Source organism: Giraffa tippelskirchi, chromosome 8 (assembly GCF_054371585.1).
Source record: "Giraffa tippelskirchi isolate mGirTip1 chromosome 8, T2T-mGirTip1v1.2.pri, whole genome shotgun sequence".
Lineage (NCBI taxonomy): Eukaryota > Metazoa > Chordata > Mammalia > Artiodactyla > Giraffidae > Giraffa > Giraffa tippelskirchi.
The window spans coordinates 49,142,488-49,157,417 of record NC_137282.1 but is presented as its reverse complement, the minus strand read 5'-3'; positions in this window follow the sequence as shown (position 1 = coordinate 49,157,417).

Here is a 14,930-nt window from a genome sequence, read left to right as displayed (position 1 = left end):
CTGCTCCAATAGAATAACCTAAATTTGGAAATAAAGTATTCTCAGTTCAGTTCAGTTCAGTCACTCAGTCGTGTCCGACTCTTTGCGACCCCATGAATTGCAGCACGCCAGGCCTTCCTGTCCATCACCAACTCCCGGAGTCTATCCAAACCCATGTCCATCGAGTCGGTGATGCCATCCAGCCATCTCATCCTCTGTTGTCCCCTTCTCCTCCTGCCCCCAATCCTTCCCAGCATTAGGGTCTTTTCCAATGAGTCAACTCTTCACCTGAGGTGGCCAAAGTATTGGAGTTTCAGCTTCAACATCAGTCCTTCCAATGAACACCCAGGACTGATCTCCTTTAGGATGGACTGGTTGGATCTTCTTGCAGTCCAAGGGACTCTCAAGAGTCTTCTCCAACACCTCAGTTCAAAAGCATTGATTCTTCAGCGCTCAGCTTTCTTCACAGTCCAACTCTCACATCCATACATGACTACTGGAAAAACCGTAGCCTTGACTAGACGGACCTTTGTTGGCAAAGTAATGTCTCTGCTTTTAAATATGCTATCTAGGTTGGTCATAACTTTCCTTACAAGAAGTAAGCATCTTTTAATCTCATGGCTGCAATCACCATCTGCAGTGATTTTGGAGCCCCCAAAAATAAAAGTCTGACACTGTTTCCACTGTTTCCCCTTCTATTTCCCATGAAGTGATGGGACCAGATGCCATGATCTTAGTTTTCTGAATGTTGAGCTTTAATAAAGTATTCTAGAAGTCCTTAAATGTGTGTTAAAGTGAGAAACCTGCTGGGCTTTGCTCTTTGTCTGAATCATTAGGTAGCTGCTAGATTACTCTGTTCTGAAACCCTGAGCTTATTTTGCAAATAAATGAATCATGCCACCTTTGCACATGTGTACATCTTTGCTATCCTAAGAATACATCTACTATCACTATAAGATATGCCTATAGACTACCTTTCTTCCATATAATAAAATCAACCTGAATATTCAGGCCCCCAGTGGGAAGGATTAGCTTCGCTCTTTGTTGCCAAAACTTTGCTCAAATGTGCACCTGATGCAGAGGATAGCTGTGGTGGTAGTACTGAACCACATTAAAAGCTAGAGCATGCAAATCATGGTGTTATTTCCATCACCTACCCACTCCCTTATTTGCTTGTGCCAGGCCATGGGTACAAGAGTCAGGGGAGAAGATTGCCAAGAAGTCCCCAGATAAGTCAATGATTCAGAGCAGTTTGTGCAAGTCTCCAAAACTTGTGTGTGTGTGTGTGTCCATGTGCAGGCTTGTGTGTCTGTATATGTGTGTGAATATATGTATGGGTGTGTCTGAGTGTGCATGTGTGCATACATATGTCTGTGTGCACATATGTGTATCCATGCTTTCACACACATACAAAGCATGAAGGACTGATTATGAAGAAGGGCAGCATCTGAAAGATCTTCAGAGGAGGTCAGTCACTTCATAGAGACAAGAGCAAAGGTGAAGTTTAAGGAGGATTAACCACAGTCTTGGCCAAACTTCTAGCCAGAATAGCTATTTCATAATCACTACACCAATGAGTATTATTTCTACCTTTGTCTACCTGGTGGCTCAGCAGTAAAGAATAGGCCTGCCAAAACCTGCCAATGCAGGAGACTCAGGTTCAATCCCTGGGTCAAGAAGATCCCTGAGAGAAGGAAATGGCAACCTACTCCAGTATTCTCGCCCGAGAAATCCCATGGACATAGGAGCCTGGTGGGCTACAGTCCATGGGGTTGCAAAAGAGTTGGACTTAGCAACCAAATAACAACAACAATATCCCTAGGTTGGCATTTATATACTGTTAAATATTTAACAGGTAATAATAAAGTATTTGACCAATAAAGCAAAAGTAACAAAGTTCATTTAATTTAGTCATTGTACAAAAAATATATCCTGAATGTTCTGTTTTTTTTTAAATTTTAATATGGCAGTAACTTACTCTGTCACAAAAATAAGACACACAGTCATCATTTAAAATTCAAACATAATTTGTCAAATGATTTGCCTTGAATGAGTATATTAAGTGAATCTTAAATTAAAATTTAATTGCTGACATTTATTTTACCATGGTCAGTTGCACTCTTCCAATTCTGTCTGAAAGTCTTAATCAAAATATTACCAAATACAAGACTTCCCTGGTGGCATAGTGGATGGGAGTCTGTCTGCCAATGCAGGGGACACAGTTTCAATCCCTGGTCTGGGAAGATCCCAAATGCTTCAGAGCAACTAAAGCCCATGCACCACAACTACTGAACTCGAGCTCTCGAGTCTGGCAGCTGCAACTACTGAGCCCATGCTCTGCAACAAGGGAAGCCACCACAACGAGAAATCCACACAATGCAACAAAGAGTAGCCCCAGCTTGCTGCAATTGGAGAAAGCCCACAGCAACAGAGTTCCAGTGTGGCCAAAAATAAACAAATAAGTAATTTTAAAAAATATTACCAAATACAACTTTTTCAATTTACTGTTGCCATAGACAGGCTGTGTACGCTTTCACCTTCGGGCTCCCTCTATAGAGATACTGCTGTCAACGTTATAAAAGTGGCAAATTTTGACCCATTTTTAGATCCAGCCAAGATGACACCCCGGGTTGTGACTCACACAGGCTCTCAGAGCTGACTGTGCACATCACTTTACAGCTCCATCATCAGTGACATGGGATTAGTAACCTAGAATCTCAGAGAAGGTAATGGCAACCCACTCCAGTATTCTTGCCTGGAAAATCCCATGGACAGAAGAGCCTGGTAGGCTGCAGTCCATGGGGTCGCGAAGAGTCGGACATGACTGAGCAACTTCACTTTCACTTTTCACTTTCATGCATTGGAGAAGGAAATGGCAACCCACTCCAGTGTTCTTGCCTGGAGAATCCCAGGGACAGGAGAGCCTGGTGGGCTGCCGTCTATGGGGTCGCACAGAGTCAGACACGACTGAAGCGACTTAGCAGCAGCAGCAGCCTAGAATCAGCCTGGTTGGGAATATTTATACCATGGAAATCAGCAACACTACAAATCATGGTGTGTGTCTCTCTTGTTTTCTGAGAACTGGTTGTTAACGTTTATCAGCACACTACTGATAACAACCTTATTCATGAAGACCTGAGTGAACCAGGCAGAGCTTGGGTACTAATAGAGAGAGTCTAGATTAGCCTATAAAACCAAACAATAATAAAATCTCAAGGTCGTATCAGAACTGAGGTTTATTCTCACTTGGTCTGAGTGGTAACTCTTGATCTGAGTGATAACTCCTGGTCTGAGCTATAACTCCTGGTCTGAGTGATAAGCACATTCCCCAGAGAGACTCCGAGACCCAGATTCCCAGAGGTTCCCCATCCTGTAGCTGTAGCCTCTGGAACACATGACCGCCATGGTTAATGCTGCAGGGCAATGGAGATAGGGGACGCTCACCTGGGAATAAAATGTTTCTGTGCATTAGTTTCCTCCTGCTGCTATAACCAATTACCACAAACTCAGTGGCCTCTAAAAATACAAACGTATTGTTACATTTATCTTATCTTATCTTACAGTTCTGAAGGATCTTATTGGACTAAAATCATGGGGTTGGCAGGATCATATTTCTTCTGGAGACTCTAAAGAAGAATCCATACCTTTCCCATCTTCTAGAATCTGTCTACATTCCTTAGCTTGTGGAATGTTCCTCCATCTTCAAAGACACCAGAATAAATTCTTCGAATAAATTCTTCCGTCTTTGGACTTTGGTCCCTGATTCTGTTGTCACATCTCCTCTTTCTCTTCTGTCTCCTTCTTCCATCTTGTAATAACCCTGTGATTACACAGCCAACCCGGATAATCAAGGATAACCTGCCATACGATTCTTACCTTAATCTCATCTGCAAAACCCCTTCTTTCATCTAAAGTGACATATTCACAGGCACCATAGATTAGAATGTGGACATTTTCAGGGGACCACCATCCTGTCTGACTTAATGGGACTGAACATAGTGGAGTGGTCCAAGAAAAAGAAACATTTTCACAATCTTGGAAAGATTGGGATTATTATTATTAATGCAGCCTCCACCCCAGGTTTTAAAATATTTATCTGTGTGTGCATTTACACATAAACATACTATATGTATACTCAATTCCCAGTTTGCTTCTTCAAGAAGCATTCTCAGATGATACAAAGTTGGGGGCAAATCCTTCAACTTCCTGGTAGGAGCAGAGAAGAGGTGGAGCCCCCAGACATTTCTATCAAAAACTGTGCCTCTCTTGTCCTTTGTGGTTCAGTTTTATAAAGGAAGCACATTGGAACTTAAGTCCAAGAGTTAAGTACTGTCATAAGTTCTGTACACTGTCCAGAAGGCTTCAAATCCTTATTTTCCTAGTTAAGGACTCTTGTAATCACTAACTGCTCACATGAGGTTCCACATCGGTAGTTCAGAGAGACCTAGAGTATACTCTATGCCTCTATGTTGCCCTTTAAAATAATTTAACTTTATAAAAAGTCTTATTTCTTTCTTCGGAGAAGGCAATGGCGCCCCACTCCAGTACTCTTGCCTGGAAGATCCCATGGACGGAGGAGCCTGGTAGGCTGCAGTCCATGGGGTCGCTAAGAGTCGGACACGACTGAGCAACTTCACTTTCACTTTTCCCTTTCATGCACTGGAGAAGGACATGGCAACCCACTCCAGTATTCTTGCCTGGAGAACCCCAGGGACGGCGGAGTCTGGTGGGCTGCCGTCTATGGGGTCGCACAGAGTCAGACACGACTGAAGTGACTTAGCAGTAGCAGTATTTCTTTCTTATGTCTTCCCTCCCTTCCTTCCTTTCTTTTTAATGACAAAATTGTTGCTGTTATTGTTCAACCACTAAGTGGTGTCCAACTCTTTGCGAATCCATGGACTGGAGCAAGCCGCGCTTCCCTGTTCACTATCTCCTAGAGTTTATTCAGACTCATGTCCATTGAGTCAGTGAAGCTATCCAACCATCTCATCCTCTGTCACCCCCTTCTCCTCCTGCTTTCAATCTTTTCCAACATCAGAGTCTTTTCCAACGAGTTGGCTCTTTGCATCAAGTGGCCAAAGGATTGGAGCTTCAGTTTCAATGTCAGTCCTTCCATTGAATATTCAGGGTTGATTTCCTTTAGAACTGACCGGCTTAATCTCTTAGGTAACCAAGGGACTCTGAAGAGTCTTCTACAGCACCAAAGTATGGAAGCATCCGTTCATTGGTGCTCAGCTTTCTTTATGGTCCAGCTCTCACATCTGTACAGGACTACTGGAAAAACCATAGCTTTAACTATACAGACCTTTGTTGGCAAAATGATGTCTCTGCTTTTTAATATGCTGTCTAGGTTTGCCATAGCTTTCCATCCTAGGAGCAAGGGTCTTGGTGAGACTGCAAGTTGATGCAACCACTATATTAAACAGTATGGAGGTTTCTCAAAAAAACTAAAAATAGAGCTGCCATATGATCCAGAAATTCCACTTCTGGCATATAATAGGCAAAAATATAATTTAAAAAGATACATGTATCCTTGTGTTCATAGCAGCACTGTTTACAATAGCCAAGACATGGAAACAACCTATATATCCATCAACAGATGAATGGATAGAGAGGATGTGGCACATATACACAATAGAATATTTACTCAGCCATAAAAAAGAATGAAATAATGTCATTTGCATCAACATGGATGAAATGAGAGATTATCATACTAAATGAGGTAAGTCAGAAAAAGAAAGACAAATACCATATGATATCACTTATGTGTGGAACCTAAAATATGACACAAATGAACTTTTATGAAACTGAAACTGACTCACAGACATAGAGAACAGACTTGTAGTTGTTAAGTGGGTTGGGGCCTTAGGGAAGGATGAACTGAGAGTTTGGAATTAGCAGATGCAAACTATTATACATAGAATGGATAAATAACAAGGTCTCATACAGGGAACTATGTTCAACATCCTGTGATAAACTATGATGGAAAAAATATGAAAAAGAAGGTACATTTATGTAAAACTGAATCATTAGACTTTATATCATAAATCAACACACTATAAATTGATTATATTTCAATTAAAAAAGAAAATAAGAGTCCAGTATTGATACAAGATTGATAAAGTATGATTGTTGGTTTAGTTACTCAGTTCTGTCCAACTCTTGTGACCCTATAGACCGTAGCCCACCAGGCTCCTCTGTCCATAGGATTTTCCAGGCAAGAATACTGGAGTGGGTTGCCATTTCTTTCTCCAGAAAGATAAAGCATATTTTGGTGTATGGTAAAAAAAGAAATTAAAAGTCTTCAGAATCTTAAACCCCTATCCTGGAAAACCTGATTCTAGAATAGTAAATATATTTTGACCTAATTTGGTTCATAAAAGAGGAAAATTTGCCTTTAAATCATAACCTTTAGAAGAGATTTTTCTTTTGTTCAACGATAAATAATTAAAAACAAATGTAATATCTTGAAAGGTAAATATGTTGACTGATAGAATGCTTGATGATTCCTAAATATTCAAAAAAGTGTTGTATTTGATGTATTAGAGATGAACAATATACTACCTAATCTGATATCCTGTTGATTGGAAGAAATGTGCTTTGAAGGCTATGTGTTTGCACTTGGCCAATTATCACATTTATTTGGGTGAAGGTATGAATACTAAGCCATTTCCTCCAGACAATTATATTATATGGTCCAAAGCTTGGTGGTGACTTTCCCCTACCATCCATTTTACTTCTACTGAAGCCTCTTTCTTTTTCTACCTACGGTCTTCAAAGTGAGAAAGAAGAATGCACACCATTTAATCTGCATGAACATCCAGAATCAAAGAATAAAAAAATCTTTTTGTTTGTAAGGTTCAGAAATTGGAGCCTATTATACAGAATGAAGTAAGTCATAAAGAAAAACACCAATACAGTATATTAACGCATATATATGGAATTTAGAAAGATGGTAACAATGACCCTATATGCGAGACAGCAAAAGAGACACAGATGTAAAGAATAGACTTTTGGACTCTGTGGGAGAAGGTGAGGTTGAGATGATTTGAGAGAATAGCATTGAAACACGTATATTATCATATGTGAAATAGATTGCCAGTCCAGGTTCAATGCATGAGACAGGGTGCTCAGGGCTGGTGCACTGGGATGACCCTGAGGGATGGGATGGGGAGGGAGGTGGGAGGAAGGGTCAGGATGAGGAACACATGTACACCCATGGCTGATTCATGTGAATGTATGGCAAAAACCACCACCATATTGTGAAGTAATTAGCCTCCAATTAAAATAAATAAATAAATAAAATAAATAAATAATAAAAAATAAATAAAATAAAAAGGAGAACTCTTAAGAGGAAAAAAAAAATGGTTCAGAGTGATCAACTATCTTTGACAATTACACAGGCTACTACAATGGAAGACACAAAAATCTCGAGACCCACTGAAGCTTAATTACTCTCCATATTTACTCTCATCTCTTCCTTGCAGTCTGCATCTCTGCCTTAATTCATGGCTAATCGAGGTCAGAGTCAGGGTTAATAGTCTGCAGTTCAACATTCATTAAGCCATTTGCTGATCATTAAAACATCCTGAAAGAGCTTTATGCTGAAGTTTTAATCGCAGCAATATATGGAGACTTGCTGTTCTCAAATACTAATAATTGCTCTTTTATGACAGTAAGGAAGTGTGTGTATCCAACAGCTAATATTAATCTTGATTATCAGTTCTGCTCTCAATATAAATTCAAAACCAAATATTTAGGAAAACTTCCAGAATGATGAGATTTCATGCACTACAATTTTCTGACCCAGGAGCTATTGTCACAGCTCTGAGGATCAGAAAGTTCTCTTGATACTGAAAGAACCAGGTATGGGAAAGTGCCCTGGAGCTGGTCTGAAAGATTCCTTTGATCCTGGCATTGACTTCAGTCCTTCCTGTAGATATTAACTGAGCACCTATGACGGAAAGGCTAGCGACTAGGGATACAGTAGTGAACAAGACAGATATGATCTTACGGAATTATATTTCAGCCACCTGGAAATATTCCCTGGCCCACATTACACTGAAAAATTTAGAAAATGGTTAAAAAAAATCACATAGTTCTATGTCCATCTTTAAGAATGAGTTTCAAATACATTTCAACGTTTGGTTGTGTAGCTACTTGTATAACTTGAAAAGTATAAAACAGTACTATAGATTATATCTTAATATTAATGCATAGTTAGGTCTTGTATTGGGGAAAAACCCAATGGTTTTTGGGAAAACTCAGTGGTCTTCCACCTGAGTAAGGAAAAATCCAAGCCTCCCTCCTTTGTATTTTTTATTTCCTATTCAGAACACTTCATTCCTGATACTCCTGGGTACCAAATGTGTGGGGATTTTTCCTTCATCAAACAATTCTGTGACATCAGCTGTGTCCTACAATTTAATTCAATTCTGACACTATTTACCTGGCATGCGTGCTCGGTCACTCAGTTATGTCCGACTCTTTGTGACCCTTTGGACTGTAGCCCACCAGGCTCTTCTGTCCATGAGATTTCCCAGGCAAGAATACTGGAGTGGATTATCATGCCTTTCTCCAGGGGATCTTCCTGACCCAGGGATCAAACCCATGTCTCCTGTGTCTCCTGCATTGCAAGCGGATTCTTTACCTGCTGAGACATCAGAGAAGCCCCTGGATTTACTTGGATTTACTGGATTTACCATCGAATCCCATAGATTAATTAAGGGTTTAGTAACACATGACGGCCCCCCACTTCAGATGCCAATCACAAGCAGTAGGTCCCCAGGTTACCTACAACTTCTTTCTGACTTGACTAAAAACCACAGGTAACCATAACTTCCTCCTCCTTGGTTATTTGCTGGAACAGCACAGAGATGTCAGGGATCACTTACTTACATATACTAATTTATTAAAGGATATGATATTAAAGGCACAAATGAGCAGCCAAATGAAGAGACACACAGGGCAAGTTCTAAGAGGGTCCCTAGCAAAGGAGTTTCTGTCCCAGTGGAAGTAGGTGCCTCACCTTCCCAGTTCAGGGATGTGCTCACCAACCTGGCAGCTTTCTAGTCCAGGTACTGTTGGAATTTTTATGGAGACTTCCTCCTGTAAGCATCACCAGGGAAGAAGAAATTTCCCCCATGTCTCTTGAGTTCTTGTGGCAGGGCTAACAATAAAATTGACCCAAAACACATTAAAAGAAGAAGAGAAAACAAATTTCAATTTGTGGGCACAGAGGTCTCATAGAAATGCGACCTACAAAGTGGCCAAAGCAGGCAACTTTCATACTTTTTACATAAAGAAACAATAAACATATGAGGATTTGACAAGACAAAGACACTTGAGCTTTGGGTGTTCAATTAGTGAAGAATCCAAATAGTCTGGATTTGGCATAGCAGGTTAGAGAAGTGACAAGGGTTTTTCATTTAGCCCCCTTGGCCCCAAATTCTCTATTTCTGGCTATAAGGGTGTCTTTCTACCTCCAAATGCAGGGAGTGCACCTTTCACATGGGAGATTGATTTCCTGCTTTCAGAGGGACAAAGAGGAGGATCAGAGTGTCCCTCTTTCCTTGATCTTTTCTTAAATAACTTTAATTCAAAATAATCAATATGCCATTGAGGCATATTGATGGTGAGCATATTTGTGGTGAGCCTGCCCTGAGCCCCAACAGTTACCTCCTCTGAAACTTCCCTACAAGTTTTTGATATTAAAAACTGAACTGGTAGATCATTTCATTTCATTGAACCAGTCTCTTAGTCTTGACAATAGGTCAGTTCATTTAAACTAATTTCAGGAGGCAGTGATGCGGGTCAGCTCCAAAAGTCAGATCTACACTATGCAAGCAATTGGGTATTTAATAAGAGACGTGTCTATGGAAACATAAGAAAAAACAAAGGTTAATGACTGGAGCAGTTATAAGCCAGTTCCTGAGCCCAGGGGCAGTCAGTCAAGGAGATCTGGGATGTCAGAATTGCAGTATCTTTTGCAATTTGAAATGTTTCTGATGATGTCCTCAGATGCTCAGGTAAACTTTCTGAGTGGTTCAAACAGCAGAGGAGATGAAGCTTGTCATTTGGAATAATGCTCGGTCATAAAAAAGAATGAAATCGTGCTGTGTGCAACAACATGGCTGGGCCTGGAGGATATTATATTTTGCGAAATGTCAAACAAAAAGACAAATACTGTCTGTTATCATTTATATGTGGAATCTAAAGAATAAAACAAGTGAATATAGCAAAACAGAAACAGACCCAGATATGGAGAACAAACTAGCAGTGACTAGCGGGGAGAGGGAAGGGCAAAGGGGCAAGATAGATGGAGGGGATTAAGAGAAACAAACCGATGTGTATAAGATAATCAGACTACAAGGGCATGTAACACAGGGAATATAGTCAATAGTTTACAATCACTTTAAATAGAGTACAATTTACAAATTTTTTGAATCATGTTTTCAGGTATAATGATTCATTTTGAATCATTATAACTAACATAATATTATCAATCAACAATACTTCAATTAAATAATTTTTTAAATTAAAAACTCTATCATTTTAATGGAAAGAAAAAACAAGTTTTAATTTTGTGCCAGCTTCCTTTTTTTTTTTAAAGAGTGCTCAGTGTTTATTAGACTCGGTAGTATATATTACCTGTAGATTATTCATGTGCAAGGCAGATGCTTTTTTTAAATTTGCTTTCTAATTGAAGTATAATTGCTTTACAGTGTCTACTAGAAATAATAAGTAAAGTAAGATATGTTTTGGGGTTACTGTGCTATGCTTACTTTTGATATTAAAACTCATTTACTTCATAAGTATTTTCCAATGTAATTCCTTTCCAAAGACTTCCTTTTTTCTTTTTTTTTTTTTACAAACAATACAACTTTCTATGTCTATTTTAGTTTATTCCTTGTTCTCTTTTCCATTTAGAATAAAGACCTTTAGGACAAAATCACTTTCTTTTTCTTTAATACAAACATCTCCATGCCTTACAATCCCAAAACATATCTTACTTTTCTTATATTTCTAGTAGCTTTAGTCATACATATTAGATTTCTTAATTCTTAGAAACCATAAATTTTTTGGAAAAATGAAATTGTGAACTATGTTGGCATTCTGTGGGTTGGCAAGCTTATAAATACGTATTCTAATTTCTAGAAACATATGCTACTTGATGGTACATTCTTTCAATAATGCACAAGAGATACATGCACAAGATATTTACTAATAGACGCCAAAATATTTATTCTCTCTGTAACAAAAGGTCAAAGGTACATAAACTTAGAGTTATTTAGCAATTAATGATTCAGTATTTTATCTCATTTGTAAATGATCTAGACATTCAATGAATTCCTATTATTTAATTTAATTTAGAAAAATTCTAAGTGAGTATATTACCAAAGCGATTTAGGACACTAAGTAGACATATCATAAAACAATTATGGTTTGAAAGTTCACCTAAAAACTCTTACTATTAGTTACATCTATTTAATTCATTTCTTCTTAATAATAGTACTTAGATTATTCATGAAAATTTCATGAGACGTTTACGCAGTTAGTCATTATCTTAAGTTTTGTGCTTTGTGTTCATTTGTCCTTTGCTGACAAACTTTGCAGCAGAGACAACAGGAGCCCATCTGACTAGTAAACCTGGGTAGATAAGCTGTTTATCTATGTTATAATCAATGCTGATAAATCTGAAGCCATACCTGTATTAGTTAAACCTTCAAATTAGTTTCTATATACTATAGATTATCCTATATCATATGACCTTGAAAGATATTTGGGTTAATTTTTATTATATTTTTGAGAATTTTTATATAGATGTTTATTTAAGCCAATTAAATAGAGCTCTTTTACAGATTAATTTTGGCAATATCATTTGAAGGTTAAAACAAATGCCATATCTATAATGTATACATTGACATATAGATAGACATAATCAGAGATTTCATAGTTTTTATTTTTAAACTTTAGTCATGAATCAGGTACAACACAAATCTTACCAGTTTATAAAAAGCAGCTGAAATAAATCAAGTTTACTCATTCAGATGGCAAAAATCTTTTGCTATTTGTGGAGAAGATTTAAGATCTACATTTGCCCTTGGTAAGCAATTTTTAAGGAGGCTGAATTTGGGGGCAAGAGAGTTCCTCTAGCAGTTTTTATATTAAAAGTCCTCTTTCCCTCTTTTTTTAGTTTCAGATTCCAGTGATTGAGTTAATCCAGGCTCAGTCTCAGTTGATTGTGGGCTATGTTTACATTTCAAAGACATGACAAATTCTTAACTTTAAGGGGCAGAAAAAGAAAATTTTCTTCTAAGAGTTTTGGAATACATTTGGTGGCTCTAGTGGTAGAGAACCTGCTTGCCAGTGTAGGAGATTTAAGAGACATAGGTTCAATTCCTGGGTCTTAAAGATCCCCTGGAGGAGGGCATGGCAACCCACTTCAGAATTCTTGGCCTGGAGAATCCCATGGACAGAGGAGCCTAGCAGGCTACAGTCCATAGGGTCACAAAAGTCAGACACGACTGAAGCAACTTAGCATGCACACACATGTCAACTATCATAAGTCTAAGGGTGATTATTACTTAAAATTTTTTCTTCTTTAGTACAGAACACTTTTATTACTATATCCTGATTTTTTATAATATCTACAAGCATTTGTGAGAAACAGCTGCCATTTTGGGATTAGTAAAGATAGGTGGGTGTTGCCTTGTTACTAGCGTAGTAGTTCTGATTTTGTACAGATTAGCAAGACAAAGAAAATTCTAGGCCCCACATCAGACTTCCCAACCTGGGGATCCGGCAAAGGAACCAAGATGTCAACAACAACAATTAGCAAGACACAGGCTATTGCTTCTATTCAACCTTTAATATTGGCTTCCAGCTGATCAATTTCCAGATTATTTGTAGGAGGGACTGGGGAATTGCTGAGGAGACGAAGCAATTTTCTTTTTTTTTCAGAAGGGGAATTTATGTTGGATCTTCGTTTTAGTTTCAATTCTGTTATTGTGAATAAGGGACTCCCTAAAGCCAGCCACTATAACTTTTCTCCCCTTTTAATTTGGTTCTCTCATAAGTACCGAAATGAAAGCGATTTACTAATTATGAGATCTTTCAAGAATTTCCTTTCAAATATAGCCAATCATCATCTGGTCATTGACAAGTAGGATCTCATATTAACTTCAAATAGTGACTCGAACCAATAAACCTGTTTTTATGGCTTAGCCAAAGATATAGGAGGCAACTCACAAGAGAATATTTCGATCTCACAAGATCTAGAAAGTTTACTTCCGGAGTTAGTCTAAGAAAGTACAAGCCCTTCATTGCCACATGTGGTAAGAATGGTGCAGTGAAAACGGTGTCTCCAGTTACCTGTGAAAGCATGGATGCCTCAGGTCACAGACCCACTAATCTGTGACACCAGGTAGGCACTATAGGAATGGGACTTTTCCAGGACTAGCAAAGCAACAAAGATTAAGACAACTGAGGTCCTTTGTGGACTGCAACACGTTGTGACAAATTCTCCCGAGAGCCAGCACGGCAAGACAAAGAGTGTTGCTTGTCACTTTGTATCACTTTGTGTCACTGGAACTCCAGTCTATTTGGCCCCCAGATGCACCCTGGCAAATGCACCTGCTAGATGGTGGAAACCAATGAAAATATTCTCAGTATACACAAAGCCAAGCTCTCAGGACGTAGAACAGAATGGAATGAAAAACTCATCTGGTTTTCTTAATACAAGACCCATGGCCAAGTTTGCTATTTAGATGCTGGTCTGGGGAGAACCATCACTTAACCGGCTGACTTGAAGAGTAGGCTGATAGAGCCTGTGCCTGGCATTCTGCCCTATTGTTCTTCCTCCTCATGACAAATGAAACAATAAACAAACATCTCTGGGAGAAAAGAATCATTAAAAATGGAGAGTACCCATATACAAATACCAGAGTTGCTATATTGCAAGACACTAGCTCCGCAAATATTTTCTCCTGCTAATGTAAATTGAGAGAGAAAGAAAAGGACTCTTCCCACTTTCGCTGTCACCAGAACTCACAGGTAGAGATCTGGAAGGCGGATGTGGTAAGAAACCTTATCTTCTGTTGGTCTTTGTCAGAATTCCTTCTTCACTAGGAAACATCAGTTTTCACTCTTTAAGATCTTCAGCTGATTGGATGAGGCCCACCTGCATTATAAAGACTAATCTGCTTTACTTAAAGTCAAGCAATCATAAAAGTGACACCTACAAAATACCTTCTGGCAACATCATGACTAGTGCTTAACCAAACATCTTGGCACAGTAGTACAGTCAAAATGACGTATCAAATTAACCATCACAAACAACCAGTGAGATGGTAGCACTCATCATTAAGTTTACTAACACGGGAAGGAAAATGTGAGAGCAGAAAAATGAGTTGGGTTTCATACTTGTAGAGTTAGAAATGACTGTAGAACCACTGAACAAGTTCTGAAATTAACCATAGAAGTGTGGCTGGATTGTGCTGGTAAGAAGGGAAAGTTTCAAGTGAAGATGAGTTAGCAATTTCAAGTACTAGCAAGAAAGACAGTTCAGTTCAGTTCACTTCAGGAGCTCAGTCATGTCTGACTCCTTGCGACACCATGGACTGCAGCACACCAGGCCTTCCTGTCCATCACCAGCTCCCAGAGTTTATTCAAACTCACGTCCATTGAGTCGGTGATGTCATCCAACCATCTCATCCTCTGTCATCCCCTTCTCCTCCTGCCTTCAATCTTTCCCAGCATCTGGGTCTTTTCCAATGAGTCAGTTCTTCACATCAGGTGGCCAAAGTATTGGAGTTTCAGCTTCAGCATGAGCCCTTCCAATGAATATTCAGGACTGATTCCCTTTAGGATGGACTGGTTGGATATCCGTGCAGTCCAAGGGACTCTCAACAGTCTTCTCCAACACCACAGTTCAAAAGCATCAATTCTTT